Source organism: Pithys albifrons, chromosome 1, assembly GCF_047495875.1.
Source record: "Pithys albifrons albifrons isolate INPA30051 chromosome 1, PitAlb_v1, whole genome shotgun sequence".
NCBI classification, from domain to species: Eukaryota; Metazoa; Chordata; class Aves; order Passeriformes; family Thamnophilidae; genus Pithys; species Pithys albifrons.
Window position 1 is genome coordinate 54,615,909 of NC_092458.1, and position 25,286 is coordinate 54,641,194.

At 35.1% G+C, this 25,286-nt stretch overlaps 1 long non-coding RNA gene across 3 annotated transcripts in view; it reads right to left on the bottom strand.

Annotated features, from left to right (window-relative positions):
* Positions 1-1,167: 1,167 nt before the first annotated feature.
* The window catches only part of LOC139669704 (uncharacterized), a 32,924-nt gene continuing 8,805 nt past the window's right edge, over positions 1,168-25,286 (bottom strand). Inside the window, exons 3-8 of one of the 3 annotated variants that reach the window (XR_011697309.1) lie at positions 22,948-22,987; positions 20,383-20,488; positions 14,476-14,536; positions 10,485-10,513; positions 8,444-8,535; positions 1,168-7,667 (exon numbers count right to left, since the gene is read on the bottom strand). This is a non-coding gene — a long non-coding RNA (uncharacterized lncRNA). Of the gene's footprint in view, positions 7,668-7,919; positions 7,985-8,443; positions 8,536-10,484; positions 10,514-14,475; positions 14,537-20,382; positions 20,489-22,947; positions 22,988-25,286 lie in introns of all 3 variants that reach the window. The other 2 variants (XR_011697310.1, XR_011697308.1) reach the window with 2 other exon arrangements.

The window sequence follows — 25,286 nt, forward strand, 5'->3', positions numbered from 1 at the left end:
TAGAATACAGTTCAGTTCACCATAATATCATGTTCCCTTTTCTTATAAATATATATCTTTAATATTAACTCTGCAGAACATTTTAGAGTTGTTCTTTTTTATAGTGGCTGATCTCTGGCCTCTGAAAAGTCTTGTTAGGAGTGGTAGCTTGTTCTGTAGAGGAATTGAAATCATAATTTGTTTATTTATCCTGGCTATTTTGTCTCTTTGAGGAATTGAAAGAATATAACTTGAAAATTTTCTCTTTTACTTGGTTTGTTTGGTTTTTTTTCCCATTGCCCTTCAAATTGGAATTAATAACATGGGATATTCTAGAGATTCAGGGAGCAGCATGCTGAACTGATCTAGCATTCATACCAAACACTCAATTTCTTACATGTAAAACAGCTTTTTATTTTAGCAGTTTGATGTCAGAAGCTGTCTCAGTCACCACTGGCTGTTCAGTAGCATGCCTATATCCAATGAGCCAAATCATCAAAACTATAAATGCTTTATTGTATAAATAGTAATTAGTTTTAAGGGAAATAATGATAAAATATTATCCTAAAGGCAAACCATTTACTAATATCCTGATAAAATGTCTGAAGCCCAAGACTGAAGACTATTATTGCACAATAAAAGTAACACTTCTCCCCAGGGAAAATATTTTTATATAGCTATAGCTCAGAAAAGTCATCCCTTCATTTATTACAATTTTCTTTTTCTTTCTTCTAGAATGAATGGTGTAAATCTTTCCTGGACAATTCTCCTAAATAGACTTGGTTGGATTTTTCATTCTGAGTAATCTTATTTGTCAATTTAGACTTTTTTTATTCATAAAATTTTGCAAGCTGATCTGGAAATTAAATTTTGGCTTTGGTGAAGTCAGTGGGAGGTTTGCTATGTAGTTAAAAAAAAAGTCAATCTTCATCTTTTAAATTGATGGTATGTTCAAATTAAAATACCCTGTTGATGCTTATGAGGCTTTGAGAAGGTACAGAGTTTCAGTCTTACCTTGAATTAGAATGATTTTTAATATGTTTTTTCTCAGAAAAAAACAACAAAAAACAACAAACCAAAACAAACAAAAAACCCCCAGCAAATCCAAAACCAAAATTAGATTAGTTTGATCACTCTGAAACAATTATGAATATTAGGGAATGACTCAACCTGACAAGTCTTCAGCTCATCATCACATAAACTTATTCCAACAGTGGGAGATAAAATACTAGAGGGAGAACAAAACAAAAACAAAACAAAAACAAAACAAACCCCAAAACATTAAAAGCTTTATTCAAGTTAAAACCAGCTCTCCAGAGTTTAGTGTTGACACTTAAATTGCTATTGTGAATTTGTCACAACTCTCTAAATTTTAGCAGACAGCGAGAAAGGTCAAATTTAAAAGCAAAGATCAACAGCAAAAGGAATGTGATCATTAATAGTAAACAGGAGCTAATGATTTTAATGCACCATTATCTAAAAAAAAAAAAACTAAAACCTAAACACACAAAGAAAGAAACATCACAGCCCAAACCAGAGGAGATCACCAACACATTAGACAACTTGATGCAATCTAGACTGCATGAGGTACAGTTTTAAGCTCATATCCCAGAGACAGTAAAAGGCAAAGAGGAGAGAAGGCAAGAAATCATCTCAGGGCATTAAAGAAGTGCAGTAGTAATTCTTCTCCTTAACAAGACCATGATGCTGTGCATGCAAACTTAAAGTTATATGGAATCTGTTCAAAACTGCTGTCATACAGAATAGTTTCAGTCATAATAATAAACCTCTTCCCTGAAAAAAGAAACCTCAAAAAACCACCAAGTAAGCAAGCAAGCAACCAACCAACCAAAAATAGTTACTTCCTTTTAAGCAGATATTCAAAATTTCAGTTGGTAAATAGTTCAACTGAAAAAAAGGCAGTTTTAATTTTCTAAAACATCTGTATCTTAAACAGTTTTATTGGGAAATTATGTGCCAGCAACAGTCATATAAGCCATCTCAAATGTTGTTTCACTAATTTATTCCCTATGAAGCATCCCAAGCTCTTGAGGTTTTATGTTTCTTTTCATGCTGCAGTAAAAATACAGGTTGTGAACTATCACATTGAACTAACCTAAATTGAAGAACTATTGCTTACCATCTGCTTATCATGATCAATATTTGTAATTTACAGTTTTGTAAAATTGTTACGGGTTTGGCCAGATGGGCCTAAATTTAGGTTTTAAAAGTTCAGCTAGGCCTGGGAATTGTCAGCTGACTTGAGCTGGGCTGAGCTAGCTAACAGCTGACTTCTTCTAGCCAATAATATTGTATTCCATACCATATTGCATCATCTCAAAAGGGGTAAGAGCTGGTGTATGGGTGTGGCTTGTTCAGTTGCTTCACAGCTGTGGTGCCAGCAAGACACTCTGCTGTCCCAGGAGGGATGGGGAGGCCCAAGCCCAGAGCACCAGCTTAACATCATGTTATCTGAGGGAAGTAAAATGTTTGTTCTTAGCTTTTCTCTCTGCTTAAGTCTGTCTCTGAAGAACCAACTTCTCTAGAATAATTTGTAGTTAAAATAGTAGAATTTGTGTTTACTGGGAAGTGGGAAGTTATTTCTTGTTATACATAACTTGTGTAAGTGTGTGTTATATTGTAGTATCCTCTTAATTTTCTCTTTTCTGTATAAATACATGTAGTTAGTTTCAGCATAGACCTGGCTTTGGAAGTTTTTTTTTCCTCTCTCCCTCTTCTTTTCCCCTTAGCTGGTTGGGGGGAGGAGGAACCCTTTTCACTCTGTCTTGGACAGTTGGCGTTTTGCCAGCTCAACCCAGGGCAAAAATTTATATTTGTTTTTTAATTTCATAAGTATTCCTTTGCAGATTAGTTGAATTTTATTTAAGAAAATATTTAAGACCAAAACAACAAACAACAAAACCCAGCTGCAACCAGTGACATCTTTATAAAGATACATATAAATCCACAAAAAATCGTACTTCCTTGCATAAAATTCTTTCTATGAGGTTAAAAGTCATAAGAATTTTGCAGTGGTGAGTTTAAAACTAAAGAAGCCATAGAAACCATATATATCTTTTTTTTTTACCTTTCCCTTAAATGATGAGATTGTATTGAAACAAATAAAATACTGCTTCCACTCAATTTTTAAGAAATGAATGATCGTGCGTCTGTTCTTCCCATTAAGTTGTATCAGATGAGGGCAGATTCAGTACTGTACTATGTAGTGAAGCAATGTTTTTTGTGAAAAGGCAGCCCAGCTTTGGACTTCAGGGCATAATTGGGTCTATGATCCAATTGAAGACCACTTAAACCTGAACATCTTGGCTGCTGGTGCAGTGAAATTTTTACATTGTTTAGCATAAGGAAAAACCTACTCATGACAGAAACCTTATGAGAAATCTGGTGGCTTCTCAAAATAAATCTCAGTAAACAGGTGATCTTGGAAACCATATATGTGATGTTGGAAGCATTTGGGGCATGCTACTTAAATAAGCATAAGTTCATTCAGCCTGTTTAGCCATATGGGAGGTTTCCAGTTGAGACATTTAATAGCCCTAACAACTTGCTGTTCTAGAGAAATTTGATTACAGTGAATACAACACTGGCATGCTGCTTCCTTAGCTGGCAAGGATATGGAACATAGCAAAGCTGTTAGAGAGTGAACTTTTCATCTTGGTTTATCACCTGACAACCATCAGGGTTACATAAGTGGATACTGTTTTACTTCTGTGATCTAACTTCACTGAGTGAAGTTGTTATTTTAGACACAAAATATGCTTCATTATGAAGGGGCAAATTAAGTTCTTGGCTTTGAAGATGATGATGCTTATTTACCATTATCATATGAAAATATAACATAATATACGTTATAGCATTACATCATATGCACAATGGAAAAGCTGGAAAAAACCCCTTCTGGACTGAAAAAAAAGATTAAAAAAAATGGAAAAAAATATAACAAACCTGACTTCATCCACAATTTTTTCAAGGTTTTAGTAGTTTGTTTGACTACTTTGCACATATTTTTTTTCTAATTCTGACTTTGTGTTGTTTCATATTTTCATTAGAGACTATCCCGTTACCTCACACAATAATTGAAAAGGTTCAGCATCTTCCAGGTAGGAAACAATTATTTAGTCTTCCTTTGGTGAGCCTAATTATATAGGGACAAAGGTAAATATCCTTTCTGTCTTTAAGGTATAAATTAATATATTTATTAACTGTAATTTTCATATTAATAGTTTTCAATCCTTTCTTTTAATTGTTTCTTTGCTACTTTATCTGCTTCAGAGTTACATTGTTTGTAATATTCTGGCATTATTTATGGTTCTTACAGTCAGCTTCAATTAAGAGAAAATCAGAAGTAAACAGAGAAACACAAAGACATAAAGCTTGGGATTAATCTGTATAACTCTGTATTAATTTATTAAGTGACAGTTATGAAACAATTGATTGCATGATCAGCTCTGATACTGACAGTTCCACAGTCATCAAACAGCCACAATCTTTTTCATTGTCATTTTTAATGATTATTCAGATATTGCAAAGAGAAAGGGACAAAGTTTTGTGGCATTATTTAGAAACAGCTGCTTCGTGCATCCTGCTGTCTTCACCGCAGTGTTGGGTTTTGTTTTGGTTTGGTTTTTTTTTGTTTATATTGTTTATTTATTTCTCCTTAATATTTTATTCTTTCAACTGTAAGATCACATATTTTCCTCCTCATGTCAAACTCGTTTTTCTTCATTACCCAATAAAACTCCCCACCAAAACAACAAAATACTCCCCACAATTCAAAATCATAAGTGTGTTTCTTATTTTAGGGCAAAAAATATTCCAGAAAATAAGTTTGTCATTGAGATCCATGTCATCCAACCTTAGATGAAAGCAAGCTGGTGACTAGGCTAAGTTAGTTATCTAGGGCTTCTTGATAGCAATAAATACACACCTCTAGAGGGCATTTCATCCCATTACCCTAAACATCATACAATGTCTGTTTTGTAATGCATTTAATTACTGTATCTTACAGGCCTTCTCCATGGCTATAGAAGCTCCTGCCAACAGTGTTGTTCACTAATCTTCTCAACATGGTTCCTTCAAAAATTATTGACAAGCAAAATGAAATAGAAATAAAGAGATAAAAGATAGAGAAAAGGAAATGTATTTGTTAAGGGAAAGGAAGGTGGTGGTTTTCTGTTGATTTTTAAATGCACTGTAATTTTCTGATTGCTATTATTATTAATATTATGGGAAAAAGCTTTCCAAGAAAACTGGCATGCAATTAATACTTTAGAAAGTGATTTTATAAAATTTCAACACATCATTCCTGTTTTCACAAAAGAAATGTTTTCTGCAAACAAGGACAACAAACCATGTGACAAACTGAACTGTATTCTTAATTATGTTATTTTTTATTAGTTTACATGCTTTTTTTTTCCATTATGACACCTACATACACTTAACCTTACAGAGATACCCAGAGCAAACCAGGAAAGAAGTAGGCATTTCCTGTGTTTAATTAAAATGGCAAAACACTTCCAGCACAGAGGGCTGAACATCTAATATGCTTGTCTATACATCTGGCCTGAAGAAATGTTACTATACATAAATTATTCCATTTTATCAAAGAGGTTTTCATTTAGATGCAAGCGGGGGCCATGAGTGGCTATGTTACTGCTGCAGTTCCTAAGACATCACTAAAAGGAGAAGAAAATTACGTCTGCAAACTGTGGCTTAGGGGATGAGTGAGCCAGTGTAAGAAAACAATTTGTATCTACCCTGGAGAAAGAAACCCTAGAGGAAGTTTATTGAGGCTGCAGCATTTAGGTGACTTATATATGCATTTTTTTCCTTATTTAGAATGCTTTCCAACACTATAGAAAAAAATCTTTTTTCCTCTCACGAGGGAAGGAAACAAATTGTGTCTAATTAATTTGTTAATTAATGCTTCTTATTGACAGCATCATATTCCTGATCATGCATCATTATATATCATTATTTTTATCTAGGACCAAAAGAAAGGAATTCTGCTGGGACCAACAATATGAAATGTTAATAAATATTGCTTTGAGAACATCATTAAAAAAATAAAAAAGAGGAAAGTGAAGTATGTTGTTCTGCCTTGTTATGTGTTCAAAAGGGTCCAGTAATTATATGTACTACCATAATTAAGCCATTTTTTGCAACTGAATACATTAATGTCTGAAAAAATAGTAGAATCCTATGATAACATGAAAGAAGAGTAGAGAATCTTGAGATATTTTCTGCATGTTTTTGCTGCACCATCACTGCTGTGCAACACTTGGACAGCATTGAAAATTTGAGGAATACCTTATGCCTCTCCATAACCTAGCCTTAGGCAACTGAAGCTGACTACAGCATTGTAATCATAAGCATTTGAATTACTCTTGTCCCCCTAAAAAACCTGTAGTAAACAAAGTCAAAAGTCCAGGGCCATGGGATTTCAATAAGACATTTTTATATAATTTTGTCATCTTCAATTGCCTTTAGTCAGGACTCCACACTGTCCAAAAGTTTTTGTACATTTTGAATTTGAAGGTAAAAGTTATATCTACATTTTCCAAAGTTTAAAAGTACTGGAGTAAAATCATAACTTCCCATGACAAAATTTTCTGCAATAGGCATGCAATACATTGTATCTACTCAGAAATCATGAAAACGGCTCTTGTGATCTCATGCATGAAATTGTATACGAATCAAAAGAATGGATGCTGTAATTATGAAATGTCTAATGAACGAGGCAAGTGAGAAGTAAGAGAGGACTGAGTTGAAAACATCTGTGGTAAAAGCTCCAGGGACATTACATGCAAAACTCTTCAGGACATCATATCCTGTATTATTTAGCATTTATCTATGACCTGTTCCAGGTAAAAGTTATACACACACTGATGCAACAACTACCTGGCTATAAGGAGTACATGAATCAGTATGTAAATTTAAAGGACTTTACTGATCACAGCAGCAAGCTTTTGAAATGCGAGAAGGTACAATCTACTTTTTTGAAGGCAGAGCTTGATCAATCTACACAGTAGGTTATGTGATACTGTTACCTGTTTTACCAGGGCCCTGGGGCTGATGACTCATATTGACTTTCCTAGTCATTTACTTAGTCTTACTTAGAGAATACAGTCGCCTACTCTGTTCCTCTTTGTGATTTACTGCAGAATTGGACACTCAGTGAGTGTCTATCTGCTCTGATCATTCACTGTATCACAGAAAAAGGATTTTACAGTGTCAGCTTTTTAGCTGATGCAGAAAGGTAAAAAAAAAATCCACTGCATCCCTTTTAAGTGGCTAATAGATAAAGACTTCAAAAGAGGTTGACAGGCTAATACTGCAAAAGCTAAACTTATCTTGGAAAAAAACATTTAAATGCAGAACATCACCAATAAATACACAGTCTCAAAGCTTGTATTATACAAGAGGTGTAGTATAGTCATTCATCTCATGCTGCATGCCTCTTATATGCCTTTTTTCTTTTCTTCAACACAGAGGAAGAGGCACAAGGCTAGGATGACAGACAGAATGAAGTGTTTGCTCCTTTAACCTGAAAACTGTCACCCGGTCTGGTGGAGGGTGTCCCCACCCATGAGGAGGGTTGGAACAAGATGATCTTCAGGGTTCCGTCCATCCCAAAACATTATGGTTTTATGATAATACATGGTCGTCTGCAACACATAGGAAAATGCACCAGATTAATGAGAAGTCCCATTCCAAGATTTTCTCAAGGATTCTTGATCTTCCTTTACACCCTTTACTAGCTTATAGATTAAATACACATTAGCAGTAAGGTAAGGGGATAGGAAGGTCCTAGTGATACAGAGGAATTCCTCCAGGAATGAAGGTAGAAACATTCCTGAGCAAGAGCTACATGAAAGACCTCACAGGATACTCAGCATTGCAGATAACATAACACTTACTGCTAGCACAGGGTAGCTGCTGTGATATATGGATGGTTTTTTGTATAAACACACTATATGGAAACCTGTAAAACAAAAAAAATGGGAAAGGGAGAAAGACTGGACAAAACTTTATGAGTCCGTATAGTATTTTACTGTGGCTTAGTATTTCTCACCTTACTGTCTGTTTTTTCCTTACCTTCCCTGCTTTCCTATATTATGGCAATTTATTTATACAACAGCACAGTGGTAGAGAAGGAGCAAAATATTCCCAAAATAATCTCACAGAAAAGCAAATTATATTAATTAAGTTTTCCTTTGAGATACTGGCAGACTGAAAAAATTGAAGCACTATATTATACAATCCCGCTTATGAACATTTATTTAAAAAGGCACTCTTGAACTCTCTAAGGAGATCTGGAAGGGAAAAAGCTAAGATATGTCTGTGGAGATTTCTGAAGTCTGTAGAGATTGCAGTGAAATGAAGCAGATTTATTATAAATCCTCTGAAGTTAGGAACTATTCTGGCAATGTATGTTTCTTACCCCCTTTTTAATGTATGCTATTTCTGAATATCTGCATCTTCTTTCTATTTTTCATACCTCTGCTTTCTTCACAGAAATATAGAAACTTGCTTCTGAAAAAGGGAAAGCCCCAGTGAATCATAGATAATAAATGCAGAAATAAATTTTGGTTGGTAAAACAGGTAAAACAGTAGTTTGACATTTAGCTTTCCTATCATTAGAAATTGAAACAAATAGGAAACTGTTGAAATCTACCATTACAAGGTGATGACTGTGCCAGACTGTTGGGTTACTAGCCTTGGAAATATGGATGTGGTAGTCATTGAGATCCTGACAGTTGTGATGTAACTGTTCCTACATTTCTGGAGTACAAGCCCTGGAAATACCAGGAACAGAACAATATTCACAACAACTTCTATGGGCTTCATGAGAATAGTCTATCTCACCAGCTGACTTGGAAGTCTGAGTTTTGCTGGAGCTGGCAAGCTGGTGGCAAACACTGGAAATTTACCTGGCAGGAACTACTTGTAAATGTACATTGATTGGATCTCTGGCTTTAGCTGTTTGATCATTGTCTAATGCTCTTATTTCCTCAAACTGATGAGCTGTGGCAAAACCATACTTCTTCCTATATCATTAATTCAAATATTTCATGATTATTTACTTGCAAAGTATCCTCTTCTTGAGGATAAAGGATCCCACTTTTAATGCCTCTCCCCATATACATTTCAAAGTAAATCCAGGAGGGTTGGTGGCAGCCTGAGGCCCAGTCTATTACAATTGGGTTTATCCCAGGTGCCTTTCACTTTGAGTGAAAGAGACTAACGGGTTCATGAGTAAAGCCAGCTCCATTGTGACAATTCTCAAGTAGCCACAAACAAACAGAAACGAGGAAAAACATTTCTGCAATTTCTGAAGGTCAGAGAGCATCACCTCTCTGAAAGTAGCACCTGTCATTCTTCCATAATTGCCACCTGCACTGTTTCTTGCCCCTGAACCCTGAAGGAACTGCAATATAAAACTCCTAAATGTCTGTTATGTAACTTGTTTTAAAAAAGGAGGGGGGGAGGGGGGTGGGAAGAGAGAAGTGAAGACTAAAAAAAAATCCCAAACAAAAAGTAATCCTGCAAATTTCAGTTTAGTCCATTTAACCTCAATCTTTGTCAAATATATATAAATTATACGTAGCAGTAGAATTACTAGAGGAATACAAAATAAGAGAGTAGTATAGAGCAGAGGAGGAGTGGAAAAAGAGCTACCTTTCAGAAGGAAATTATGTTTCACAAATTTATTAGAATTATCTTAAAGGACTCAAGAAGTGTGATGAGGTTATTCATGTGGATTTAGTGTACTTGGATCTTCAAAAGCTTTTAGGAGAACTTCTATAATAGGCTTTTAAAGAAATTAAGCTGTCTCAAAATAAAAGGAAAAATCCTCTCATGCACTAAGCAAGGGTTGAGAGAAAATGAACTATAAGAATTAGATATTATTTTGTCAGTGAAGGGTGATGGCCAGTCTTATCTGTCTGTGCTGTTATTTGTGTTGTTCAGAATATTCTAAATGGTAGACATCGTGAGGTAACAAACTTTGCTGATTATAAAACATTTCCAAGAGGAAAAATGTATTTCTGTTTGAAAAGTTACAACGGGACATCATAAAGCCTAATCAGTAAGTTGTTAGAAGAATTCTTTTTTGCAGAATAAATTCCATATCTGTAAAAGCCATGTAATAGTTCTGAAGAGCAGATCAATGCTTACTTAATTTTAATTCTACTTATTTGCTACTGGAAATCATAGGTTGTCAAAGATAACTAATAGAGTTGGGTCAGAGCTGTTTGAGTATCTGATGCACACATTTGGCATGTGATAATGATGCTTCCCTGGAGCAGAGAGAAATGATGAGGTACAAGGGAAAGTGATGATAAACCATGAGAAACTATTAAGATGCACATAGATAAAAGGAGAATTAGGAAGTACTTAGAAGGTAGGAGATTCTAGAGAAAACTCTTACTATGTTAGAAATATAAATAAATACAATACATATTGTGTCTCCCAGTACTTACTTTTTTGTTATCAGTAGAGCTTATGGAGACTGAAAGTAAAAATGAATTTTAAAAGGGATTAGACAAATAATTGAGGCATAGAACAATCAGTGTCTTTTAAAAATAGTAATCTGAATACAATTTTCAAGGTAGGCATAATTGTTGGAAGCTGAGAAGGTATGCCAGAGAGATATTACACATTATCTGGGTGTCTATAGTTTAAGATAAAAATGGAATTTCCAACTAATTTAGCAGAGTGGGCTTTATATTATAGTGTAATAAGAGGTCTAAAAGAGCTTTCCATTTTTGCACACAGAAAATCACTCTAAAATTTCACCATATAAAATATATCTTTCCCTCTCTTTACAATAATAAATGGGAATTCCTAGTAAAAAAATATGCTTTAAATTCATCATCTGCAGCCAAAAGAAATACATAAAAATGCAAGAACATATTAACCTGAGGTCTAGCGATACTCACTTTGGTTATATTTTTGTATATTTTGTTAGAAAATTACTGCTGTTATAGATTTTATATAAAAAGTGTTAAAATATATAGTTGAAACATGTGCAATCTATAGTGGTTATGGAACCACAGTACCAATGGAATTTTTATTTTGAATTAGAACATTGCACCATTTTGAATTGATTGTTTAAAATTATCTTTAACAAGAAGAAAAATTTCAGGAAGTTGATTCCTTATAACCATACAACATTTTTAGGTTTTACTGAGATACAGATATTTTTTATAATTTTTATAGTTACTGTGAACACTTCTCTGTAGAAAACCTCCCACATTTATCTTTGGCAGAACTTATAAATTAATATAATAGATCCATTTTTCTGGAATATTATTCAATTTCTTAGGTTTAAATAGCTATATCAACATATTTAAAAGTGCTTTTATATCACTAGTCAAAATACTTATTTTCTATAATTTTCTTTCTAAATAAATATTTGGAATTTTGTGTATTAGTAGTTTGATTAACTGTATACAGTTAATCCTATATTATAATACTTATATGTGTAGCTATATGTATTTTTATTTGGAAATTTGTATTACAATAAGGATATGTTTTAATAACTACATATATATGTTACATATTATACAAGGTATTAAAGAAATCCCTTTGCTTCCAAGAAAATATAAAGAGTGAATTTGTGTTCACATAAGTTTTTAGTTTCCTTTGCTTAAGATACATAGTCTACACAGACATGGGGTTTTGATATTAAGTAGTTCAACTGCTCCTAACAAAATTCTGAAGAATACAATACTAGCAGAGGCACTGTTTTAGTTTGTGCCCTCTGCAAGATGATACTGAACTTTGAGGTATTTTTGATATGTCAATACATTTCATATACTTACTGAAATTGTGCCATCATCTAAAGTGTTTGTGTTTACTTGGCAAATACCCTGTTCTTAGAAAACTAATTTAGAGACAGGCTCACTTTTCCAGCAGACATTTGCCTTAAATTGGTTTCTTAAAAATTCATATTTAGAACCCTAAGATAAAACATCTCATTATTCACGATCTGATATAATACTCAGGATATATACACACTCTTTTATGAAGAACACTTATATGAATAGTCAAAACAACTCCAAGAACTTTAGCAATGTGATTTTTTTCTCAGATGGCCTCAGAGTCAGATCTCTGAACACCACAATGCTCTGCTGTGTATAGAAATAATTTTACTAGGATAACTGAGACATAAGGGGGCACAATAGTATGTCACAACATAGGGCAGGGCTCATGTTCCTCAAAGTAAAGGAATCTTGTTCCTCAGAGTAGACTTGAAGGCTTGATGCAAAACTGGGACAGACCTATCTTAGGAAATCCCAGTGAAAACCTTTCAAGTCATGAATACTAAATCACTTTGAAAATCAGGCCATTTTTTCCTGCTTTTAAACAAGAAACCTTGTAGACAGCAAAAGGAAAACATGGTGGAATTAAGGCTGAGGGCTTTTTTCTTCAGAGAGATGAGGTGGTGAGGAGGCAATATGATCAGCAGTACATCCATGCAGAAGACCTGGCCTTAAATGGCTTCACTGCCTTCAGACAGCCCATGAAACCCGTCATCCTTGCCTGCATTTATTCTGTGGCTTTTCAGGACAGCGTTCCTGGTCTTTTTGTATTCCTGATCAGTAAAACTTTCATTTTTGTTTTAGTAAATTTATGAGGATATACATTTTTCATAGAAGTTCTAATATACAGTAAACCAGGGTGTTTTGTATGTCATCAAGACTCTTTGTGACTCCTTTCACTGTATTTTAATTATATTTTTATATATATTTTCAGCTTCAGCTTGATATGAATATTATTTATGGCAATTTTTGAAGGTCTGATTGTAATTTAAGGAAAATCACTTTTGATAATTATTTTATGTTCTTTCTTAAAGAAATTTGATTAATTTGCTTGTTTATACATGCCGACAAACATACATACCATTGTAAACATACATACAGATCTAAATATATGTATGACACTTGTATATAGATATATGGAAATAAAAACTGTCAAAAGTAACATAAAATATGTAATCTTTTACCTATGTAATTGTAGTGTCCCAAATTAAATATTTCTTCCTTCACATTATACCTTTTATAATGCAAGCATATCAAGATTTTTGACCATAACTCAATGAATAGTTGTTATAGACCTTGTCATTATGATAAACTTTCTTAGTGATTAAAATAACATTTGCCAAAATACACTTTAATTAACATATTGTGAGAGATGAAAACCTAAGTCAAGCACAACTCATTTTCTTCTCACTTCCACTAACATAAAATTTTAGATTAATTTAAGTAGTAAGTGTCAGCTCAGGCTTCATCTGTATTTTGTGATCATTTCCATGGTAATTAAAAAGAAACACCTACCCCATATTGTCATCTATGACAGCTAAGAAAACCATTAGAAATTCAAGATAAGGTACATAATTTTCAACTCAGTTTCAGCTTAGAAGTTAGAGAATGAGAGAAAAATTGACCTGAAAATACTGATATCCTTAGTATCTTGCACCTCATTAACTCAGAAGTAAAACCCACATAGGGGCTGTAAGACAGCTATTTTCACATTTGCTTTTTAGTTTTCTGGCTATTTGTTTGTTTGCAGTTTCTCTTAGACTGTTCTGAGATATATAGGTAAAATTTTTATATCTCTGAAGTTTGTATGAATGTTTTTCAAAAGCCATAAATAAAAGAATTTCTGAAGGGTGCATCTTTTTTTTTCTTTAATTACTCATTGTCTCATGATATCTGATGATCTTGCTATTTAAGAGATACTGTGCAAACAGTGGAGCCCAGGGACTATAAAAACTGTATTAGTGTTTGTTAATACCATGCCTCTCCTAGAGGTTTAAAGAAGACATCTGGAGCAAAGCTCAGAAATGACTCAATGAAGATCAGAAATCAGAACAACAGAGCAGTTTTTTGTGAATCCTTGTGGATTCAAAATATCTATGATGTTTATATTAAAATGCACTTAAAGAAATAAAACAATTTCAAACCCACCCTTTAATGACTAATCTAGGGTGAAAAAAAGGTGAATGAAAAGGAAAATTTTAAATCAGTCTATATAACCTGGAACAAGAAACTACTATGCTATAGCCAGAACTGCCACTATGGAGCTCATTAGTGACATTTGTCTTCCCTAACTGTTCATTTGTATACTAAAACACGTTTATATTTCTCTTAAATTTAACTTTAAAATTATAAGCTTTGCAGTGATGGATGGGGTGGGATTATTGTTAAATTCCTATTATTTTCATTCTTAGAAAGTGAATGTATAGGAAATCTGTACTGCATTTTATTGTAAATTTTTAGCCAGAAAAAATAACTGTTATAGCATGTTGCATACACTAGAGAGACATATTCACTTTTCAATCTGACTATAACAATTTACTCTAACAGGTATTAAAAAACATCTAAATTTTTAGGACCCTCTGGTCCTAAAAAACCCACCACTATCAATGGTGATTAAAAATATGAGAACACAGAACTTAACACTTACTGGCTTATTTGTGTCACTGATGGGGGATGCAGGAGGATAATTTTTTTCTGAAGGAAATAACCTGTTTGGCAACAGTAAAAACACCTTTTAAAATTTAAGTCTGGAAAATGCTAACTCTGATAAAAGCTAGCCATTTTGTGGAAAGACCACATTAGCAGTACTATTGCTTAGTGCTTTTGCTTCTGAAAGCATGATTACAGCAACTGAAGACATTTAAGTAAAGGAATCCAAACCATGAACTACTAAAGCATACATTGCAAAATACAAGTACTTGTTTTTCCCCCTTTTTATCCCTGTATGTATATTTCCTAGTGTGTACACTACATACGTCCTTTCGGCATTGTTAAAACTGCTTCAGGGATAATGTTTGTGGGCCACCAGGACCCATGTTAAATTTACTATGCAAACTCAGTTTGAAAGGCATGAGGCATCTTCACCATAGATTTCAAAGTGAATTAGCATAATAAATACAGTATATGTTTTAAATCTGCTTTTTAGGTGATGTATATGACAGATGTGTAAGACATTTCTACATTAAGCCTGCTCTGAATAATTAGAACTTCTTGGGAGCTCAAATTTGAGGTCATAGCAGGACATATAATAACTAAAGGGAATATATGAAGAGAAAGAAAATCTGTCTATATCCTTTAGACATTTTACACATTAAAAAAATTTAATAATACATCATTCATGATGTATGCTTATAATTTCAATAAATTCCTTGGTCCATTGAAATCAATGAAAACTTTACCATTAACTCCAACGTAGCCAAGTTTTCACCCTAAGCATTCTAGTTTATGACATTCTGTTTGGGACCTTTGCCAGCATTTGGAGGAGCCAAATGGTGATTACACAGAAAGATTACATTTTAATCTGATCCTCCTTTGTGATTCTTCATGAGAAACAATGGTAGATACCCAGAAATAACATCAAGGGTCATCTTGATATTTAGTTTCCTAAGAAAGGCAGTTTTGGATTATCACTCAATTTGTCCCAGTTTAGCATCATTTCCATAGTCTGCAATTTTAAACACACACACACACATGCACACACACACACACACACAAAAGTGATTATGATGATTGAAAAGAAGCTAAATGAAAATCAGCAGGCAAATACAAATAAGTTAAGATCTTGAATAATGAACATACATCACATGAGTATATACACAATATACACAGATATCAACAGTCACATTATGTCAATCTTAACATATAAAAAGGAAAGCATGCTTTACGGTTTCTTTTTCTTAAACTACTATTTGGATTCAGCTAAAGAACACATTAAGAATTTTCACAGTGAAAAAATATGTGTGCATTTTCATTCTTTAACTAATACAACTATGAGCTTTTGTGGTTTTTTAGGCTACTCGATCTTATGTTTCAACAAAGACATATGAAAGGGTTTTTAAAATATGACTTTTGCCTTAATGTAACTAGTCTAGGCCAGTCTTGGCATATAGCCAATACATGAGGAGGAAGATTCATTTTATTTAACCCAGAAGCCTTAAAGTGATAGAGTAAATTTCCCTTTGGTGATGCCCAGCTCTCTATGGATTATAGATTATTCTAAGATTAATTCCATCTTGAGTACATAAAGATGAAAGTAGATGTTCAGTAGAATTTTTCAAATTTGTAAACTAATTTGAAGCCTTAACCTCCTGTGAAAACAACAGAAATAATCATTTAATCCGTTAATATAAACCATAATCCTGACCTTTAAATACCCAAATATCTTCTAACATCTACATTTTTAATTTCCCAATACTGTCCTTTCCTGACCTCCCTTTAATTTTTATTAACAGTCAATTAATTGCTTTTGTCTTGCCCCTCAATGAAGAACTAAATTGCATTTTGTTAGAATTTAAATTGCATGCTGAGGTACATTTTTGAAATGCAATATTGAATGAGATATTTTAAATTCACACCACTGATTAGTTATGAAATTCAGATTTTGATTTTGGCAACTGAGTATTCAAGCTGAAGGTATCTTTCATGAATTTTATCACTAGTAAAGCTTGATCACTGCAATATTGACAGGAAATAAGCACAGAGTAGGCTTGAAAACAGTTGAAGTGAACACACGTAAGAGGAATTAATATTTTTCAAATGCTCTACAATGTACTCCCACCTCTATTTTGGAACAAACTAAAGGGAGTATCTGAGGGTGAGTTATTAATTTTTTACTGGGTTAAGAATGAAGCACAAAAAAGTTGACAAAGTACATTAAAGGAAATTTTCAGTGGCACAGGGGAAGTCACACTCCTGCCTTTTTACTTTCAGTGGCAATCTGGAGCTAAAAATCAGTGACAGGCTTTTGGAAAGCTCCCCCAAAACACATAAGCTGTTCATATTTCTGCAGTGGGAAAAAACCCACATTAAATAGCTATGTTTGTCAGATAAACTTCTTCTTGTTTGTTTGACAGTGATTGATAATGTTGAGCAGTTTTGTCCTATTTTGTGTCATCAGCATGATTTATACTACAGTGACAGTATTATGCCTTTGTAGGTACACAATAAAATACCAGTTTCTCAAAGCACACAACATCTTACAAGCTAGAAAAAACTGACACTTGAACAGCTTGAGCTCAGATGGTGGGTGAAAATGCTGGAAAAGACTTTTGGTCCAATTTGGATTGAATTTGGGACCTCAGCAGTAGAAAATCCTTGTTCTTTTTCCTTAGCTACAGGAGCCAGGCAACTAAAGAGAAAACAATCTCTTACTTGTCCTAACACAATACGTTTCAATGGAACAGCAATTTTCTTGCTACCTTTTCCTACCTCAAGATAATAGACAGGTTTTACATTTTCTTGAACTTCCAGTTTGAAACAAGTTTAAAAACTCCTTTTCAGTGTCTTTCAATCAGGCCTCAGTCTTCTTGTAATTCAGCTCCCGCCCTATGTTACTTTCTGAAATACTTTTGCAGTAATGTCTAGAAAGACATTGTGCTAAGGAGTATTATCAATGGAGTTGACAATTCCTCCTTAGATCTGAACACATGAATGGTGATACAAGGGAAGCCTCTTTTAGTTTACTTTGTGACTTTAACACAAACTGTTTTACTGTTGTATGTCTGTCACAAAATTTCATGCAATGGCATCTCTAGCAGTGTCAACCTCACTATGTCATATTGACAAGTTAGGTGTGTCAACATACGCTCTCCTGATTCAGTTTTAATGACTTATACAGTTGAGTCCCACAGGAACTAACTGGAAGTCCCCATTCTCCCAGTGAGTTGTGATATTTTAATAAATCAGCTCTGTGAGGCATTTTAGTGCAAATTGAAATAATTTATCTGATGTGACTTGCACTACACTGGAGAACTGTAGAAGCACTGAGGCACCACTGGGAAAGTGGTGACTTTTGAATGAAGTATTAATTTCATGAATTATTCAAATCTGAATGGAAGATCTCTCATAATTATGTCTTTGCTCATCTTTTCGACATAAGGGCTTAACATATTAAGGGAAAGAAAAAATAGCCCACTTGCAATAGGAAAAAAGGAAGTAAAAGTTACACATAGAACAGATTCCATGATGTATAAGGTACATACCATGTACCATAATGTTACAAATTTGAAAACCTTTTTTTTTACTCCTGAAAATAATTAGGTTTCTGATGAATTTTCTTGTCATAATGAAAAGAATGCTACTGAATTACTTGAAATGATACCCTCAGTGTGGAAAGAAAGGAGAGTAATTTTTTGGTTGCAATGATCAATGAAAGTGGGATGTTTGAAACAATATGTACATTCTGCATTAATGACAATGGAAACACCTTAGCAGTTTCAAAGAACACCAAAGGAAGCAAATTGGTGGGAAGCAACAGATGTAGCTGGTTCCAGCAAAGACATAGAGAAATAGCCTAAAACATTTGAGGGGAAACTCTAAATCAGGTACAGATTATGATAGTCCATGAAAAGTACAAATGAATTTTTGTGGTGAAGTAAATATTAATGAAGTTAACTGGGAAAACAAACAAACAAAACACCCCAAACCAAAATCAAGATAAGGCAGTTCTGAAGTTTATGCACATTGTCAAACTACTACAGGTAAACAAGTACCACACATCCTATTTTTTGTGTGTGAGCATTTTTAGTCCTTAAAAAATAGAGAAAAGTATTTCCATGCCATTAATACTCTTTCAATTTTGTGCTAGCACTAGTTGAATTACATTGTATTTGTTTTGGGCTTACAGCATATAAATAGGCAGTTCCTACACAGCAGCTGGTGATCAGCAACTTCATAAGCCAAAACAACTTAACTATGGATCCACAGTAATGGGAAGTGTGGGATGATTGTCCTGGTAAGGTCTTGATGAATTGAGAGAAATGCTTCAGCGCACGCACATACACACACACACACACACACACACCACCCCCACTCCCACCCCCATCCCCCAGAGATGCTCTCAGAACCATAGTCAGAGGACAAAGACTTCCCAGTGGCTTTTCAAAAGTGCTAAAGCCAGACTGATAAGATTAACAAAGGATGGAGTGTTGTGGAAATGACATGGCCTTCCTTTGGGATATCTTCTACGAATATACAGGGAGCCCTTCAGGCCTATGCTGTCTATCACCCTAAGACCAATTAATGACTAGAGCCACCCATACTACCAAAAAAAAAAAGTATAAAAAGAGATTGGCCATAAGCAAAATCTGGGGAAAAGTCATCATCGTCTCTGCAGGAGTAGCTGAGAGCAGCTTGCCCTGCCTCCTCCCACCTCTTCGAACAATGTAGGGGTGAAAAACCATGTGCTTTTTATACTTTATATTTTAGATCTTATACTTTACTGTCTTACAAAGCTTATTACTTTATACATTCTATCTTATGCTTACAGCTACTTTGATTCTTACTCTATAAGCACTTTATTTACTAACCATGTTTTGCTACTTTAATACTAATAACAGTAACTTGCCTTACACTTTGCAACTTACTAGGTATATACCTTACTTTATTTTAGTTGTGTTCCTTTGCTGTGTGCAGTTCCTTTTCAGCTGTTGATGTGTGTTGATGAGAAACAGCTCTGTTCTTTCCTTTTGCTTTGTGTTACAGAGAAGGTGGTGTGCAAGCTATTTTATTGCCCTGTGTTACTGAGGGGAGATCTAGATTTGTATTTTGGGTGGTTATGTTTCTAGCTGGTAGTTTTCTGTTGTTAGTTTCTGGCTGTCATGGGAGTGGGATACACTGCTGTATTGAAACTTAAGTTTGGTATGCTTATCTCTGTAGAATGTGTTTTGTGCTGGTTTCTTTTGGGGTCTTTTGTCATCAATTAAATACAATCTTGCAGCTACATGTTTTCACTGGCAAAGCAAAACCCACAATAACTGTCACATACTTGTATTTATAAATGTTATTTCAGGAGCTGTTGTGAGAAAAGTTCTTTTCTTGCTATTAAGTGTGGTCTCATAGCAGAGGTTAGAGATCCTTCCAACCTGTGTGCTGTCCAGAGTTTGACAGTGTGACGTTCAGATCTGCTTAAGTTTTTATGCAGATTGAACTACAAGTTCGAATCATTCTCTTGAGCAAAATTAAAACTCAAACAAGTTATCTGTAAATACCAAAACTGATTTTTATTAATTGATTACGAGAGAGATGCGAAAGGAAAAGAGGAAAAATAAGAAAAGTTAGGAAAAATGCTTAAGATTATTTATAGAAGCAGAGAAAAGATACCACCATGAAAAACTACTTGAGTGCCTCATCGATGTAACTGAGAGAAAGGGGGGGGAGATGCAGATGCTCTCTCTGTTTCTGCCACGATGTTATCTCTTGGCTGCAAGAGGATTGTGAGTCTTTGAAATGCAAAATGCAGTTATTTCCCCTCACGACCGGACCGGCTTCTGGAGTAGCTGCAAAAGAGGGTGCTTTATTTTAGCCTGTAAGAGAAAAATTCAGAGAAAGGATATACCTCCACAGACAGTCACAGACTAGTCAAGCTGGCAGGCAGTCTCGTTCTTAGGCCGATGCCCTCTCTACAGGCTGACAAGCAGTCTCTCCTTCGAGGCAGATGACAGCTGGTGGTGTTGGAAGAAAGGTAAGACGAGCTGAGAGGAGAGATCCGAAGAAGACTAGGCGAGGCTTCCTAGTTTCTCCTTGTCTCTTGTTCCTCTAACTTCTGAATTCATCTTCAGGTTTTTATAATGCTTTCTTAATCTCTACACATGTTTTTTGGCACGTAGTCAGGTCCAGATGTGGGATACTGATCACAAAAGCAGGATTTTCTGGCAGGAAGTATTTCCTTGAGAAAGCTTTTCCACTAAAGCTGACATGGCAATGTTAGCAGAATGTATTGAGAGGCAGAAAACAATGGAGAAACATATTTTTGACTTGTTTACCCGCTACAGACAGGCAGTGTTGGGACCATAAGGCTCTGATTGTCTGGAGACGCTTGTATAGCTATTAATTTTTCCCTGGCTTAAGTGTGGTCTCATAGCAGAGGTCAGAAACCCTTCCAACATGTGTGCTATCCATGTCAATAGGCAGTGTTGGGTCCATAAGGCTCTAATTTTCTGGAGATGCTTATTGCTATTAAGTTCTCCCTGGCTTAAGTGTGGTCCTCAAAGGAAGATCAAAAATCTTTCCAGCCTGTGGTCTGTCCAGAGTTCAGCAGGCAGTGCTGGATTCATAAAGCTTTGATTGTTCTGAGGATGCTTATAGCTAATAATTTTATATTAATACAGGTGGGACTAGAAGTCTTTGTATTTCTGTCTCCCCTCTTTCACATGACAGGAATGAAAAGCAAAAGAAGTAACAAAAGGATTATGTAAAAAAAGAAAGCAAGACCTTTCTTTTATTAACCTCTTAGCATTTTTTATTCTGTTTACAATACAGTAAAGGCATTGACATAGCCACTGACTTAGGCTTACTGGTACATAGATCTGATAAGGGCAGACTGATTCCACTTTCAGCTTAGGGTTCTTGACATGAAGGCACTCCTTCACTTGCTGTTCAGTGGTGCTAGTCACATAAAAGCCACTTTGCAGGACTGTACCACAGATGTGTTATATATTGAGACATTTTGTTTGCTTTAAAGTGCATACACCAGAGTTTATCTTGAATCTGATGGCACGAGAGCTACTGTGAAGGCCACTGAGTGCTTTATAGAAGTTATGTTATTCTTTGCTTGTAAAGGACTGTGAACTGACAAAATAGAGGAGCTTACCAAAGACCAGTAAGCAGAAAGTGACATGAAAAGCTTTTGTATAAAACAGAGGAGCTGACATCTCTCATGAAGTTAGAAAACAACTCAATTCTTTCAAAGCATTTATAACATTTGGAAAATCATGTTTTCTGAAATGTTATATTTTTCCTGTTAGATAATACAGCAGATATCATTGAAATTTAGCATTTTTTATTTTGTTTTGAGTTGGTTGTGGGGCTGGGGAGTTGCTGGCATTTGGGAGTGGGGTTGTTTGTCTGTTTTAAAACCCTGAAAGTTTTTGCATTTCAAGAAGTGTTGCTGATTTGCAGGGGAATAAAGAAGGCAGTCATTATCCATGGTACTAAAAAAGGTTGAGTCAGTTAATTCTATTTGTAGAAAACTGAAAGCAAATATTTTTCTTTGTTACTTAGCAGAAAGAGATGCAGTTGAGAATGCAGTATTGTGCACGGAAGTACAGCCCAGTTACTTTGGCTTTTCAATATATGATTGGACAGCTGTTGCAAAATGGACCTGTACAAATGATGACAGATCAATTTTGCTGTAGACTTATTTCCTTCCCTATTGACTGTAGAGAGTATCTATGCAATTTGTTCATATGTAGATATCTGCAATGTGAGCATCTAAAGTGAACTGGGATTAATAGACAGTATTTCATTGCTTAAGATAAGTATTCACTATTTATTCCTTTCACAAATACATACTAGCATTGACAGACACTCAACTGCCTGACTGTAATATGTTACATAAAGTCACAGGAAAGAGGGACCACAGTGGGTCATCTGGTCTAACCTCCCTGCTCAGGCAGCGTCATCCTAGAACACATTGCACAGGATTGTGTCCAATTAGTTCTTGAATACCTCCAGTAAGGGAGATTCCAGAACCTCTCTGTGCAATCTGTTACAGTGCACAGTCAACCACACTAAAGTTCTTCCTCATGTTCAGGTGGAAATTTCTGTGCATTGTTTTCTGCCTGTTGACTCTTGTTCTATCGCTTGACACCAGAGAAGAGCCTGGTTCCATCCAATCTTTAACAGCAAGACCAGTTATCCCTAGGGCAACCAACCCCCTGAGCTGGTAGACAGGGACAAAGAGCAGAATAGACCCCTTGTAAACCAGAAGGCAGTAGTTAGACAGTTAGCTGTGCCACTTAGACATTCACAATACAATGGGGCCAGATGAGATTCAGTCTGTCAGGACCCCATAGAGCCTTCTTGACCTCAAGCAGATCAGCAGTTTGTTTGTTTTAGCAAATTAAATTTAAATTATGTCTGGTAGTCTCTAGCATGTGCTTTTACTTTTCACTGTACTCACTGTGATTCTCAGCTGGTGTCCTTTCTTCAAAATCCCCTGCCTGTAAAACATTAGTACAATGCTATATTTATAGAATTGTTTTATATAAGCTAAATGTGGGGTTTGTTAACCCTTTTTCCAAAATATAACTGTAATATAGCAAGTACTTTGTTGGAAAATTTTGACATTTTTATGAAGACAAGAATATTACATTTCTTCCATCATGCAGATCAGAGGCAGTTATGCATCTTACCAAGCATAGCAGGGTTTGGTTGCTCAGCTCACAGATTGCAAGAGTCCTGTTGCCTTAGACTGGACTTTTGCACAGTGATACACCTTCATTTTCTCATGGTGTACTTTGGAATTCTGGATGTTTTGTTTCTCTGAATAACTCAAGGCCTAAGAAGGTGTACACATAAAATGTCAATATTTTCTCAATTGACTAGCTATTACACGCAGTTGACTTTTTATGTCTAGAGATGGATTTTTTTCCCCCCATTCCTTTCACCCTCTATAGTCTTTGATATATGTTGTGTCAGCTTAATTATAGGCTGTACATAGATATATTTGCATATTAATAATATAAACATATATAATTCCTTTAAAAAGTTGGTTTGGGTTTTTCAATGATGTTCCAGGATAGCTTTATTTATTGTGTGTAAGTAACCACATATTTTGAGTAGGTTTCAATCTTTTTAAGTCAGGCAAATAAGCTACACCCAGGTTTTCTGTACCTTGGAATACACTAATAAGTCTTCTATGGGATAAAGGGGAAAGACAGGTGTCCTGAAAGGACTCCCAGCAGATATCTGCAGATCATGTAGATTGTGATGAAAAATGCTCAGAAGTTTAAAGAAAAAGTTAAGTAAGAAATAAAGATAACATTTTGAAGGCTATACCTTTTAGGATTTATCAGTCCTCTTACATTGTTACATGTTCTGAGTAAGTGAAGCTTTATTTTTTTGTATTTACGCTTAAGTATCATTTGAGTGTTACTGACTTTAACTTCCAGCTAAAGCTGTTCACCTCACATTCCTGAAGTTTAATGCATAAACTATAAAAAAGTAATGTCAGACAATGGATTACAATAGTACACTTTATCTGGAACAGTATTTAATAGTTTTTGAAAACAAGAATTGTAGCCACATCCTGACATCCAAGATAATTTATCTAACCTTTCCTAAAAGAGCCCAGAGCAATTCAAATATTGAGTTGTAGATGAACTGTTCAGCTAATTAGAGACCTTATCTCAGGTACTAGCAAGCAGTAAGGAAAGATTTACTTTATATGTTTTTCTCTGGAAAATAACCTCATACTTCTGGTAAATGTTGGGCCTACTGCACATGGGCCTATCTGCCTTACACATGTGGGGCAGGTTGATCCCAACCAGCAGCCAAACACCTATCCTACATTTTGCTCATGGGACACAAAGAAAATAGAATGGTGAGAAGACTTAAGCATCAAAATAATGACAGTGTAAAATGGAAAACAAAGCAAAAAGAGAAATTTATTTACTTCTTCCAAACAGCAGGCAGATACCCAACCACTTCCTGGGAGGCAGGGCCTAAGCACATGTAATGGTTACTTGAGAAGACAAATGGCCTCCTTCTTCCCATTTTCTCTGAGCTTTTATTGGTGAACACAAAGGTCTTATAATATGGAATACTCCTTTCCTTTTAAGGGTCAGTTGTCCCTCGTATATCCCTTCCTGACCTCTTGTTCACCCCAGCATATTAGGATGTAGCAGGGGAACAAGGGAGAAAGATGAGTCTTGATGCTGTGCAAAAGCATTTTAGGAACAGCCAAAACATTGTTGTGATTTAGACACAAATGCAAAGCACAGCATGATATGGGTTGCTATGGAAAAAAAGTTAACTCCATCTCAGCCATACCCTGTAGAATATGCAAACCCTTGGAGATGTGGAAGGGAAAGGACCCTAGCCAAAATCTCTTGGGTGCCTGCAGAAGGGATAATGAGATTTGCTAGAGCAGGAAACTGGTCAGGTGAAGTCAATCTTATAGCATAACAAGACCTTCAACAGTATAACTCAGGATTTTACAGTTATGACCATTCCAGCATCTACTGCAGGAAAATAACGATAATCTCTAACTCTGCTTTAGCTTGTGGAAATATACAATAGAGTGGCTAATGTCTCTTATTTGTTAGAGAATTGTAATTTTCTTGGTTGTTGACCATTTAACCAATTCAGAGATGTATCACGGAAAACACCTTACATATGAAAGAGAAGTAATCCAGCTGTAATAATCTCCAGGTATTAAAGAAAACCACAGAAGGAAAACCAGACAGGAACTGTGCAAATATGTTCAGAGCTGAAATAAAGACCTGAGATACTCAAAAA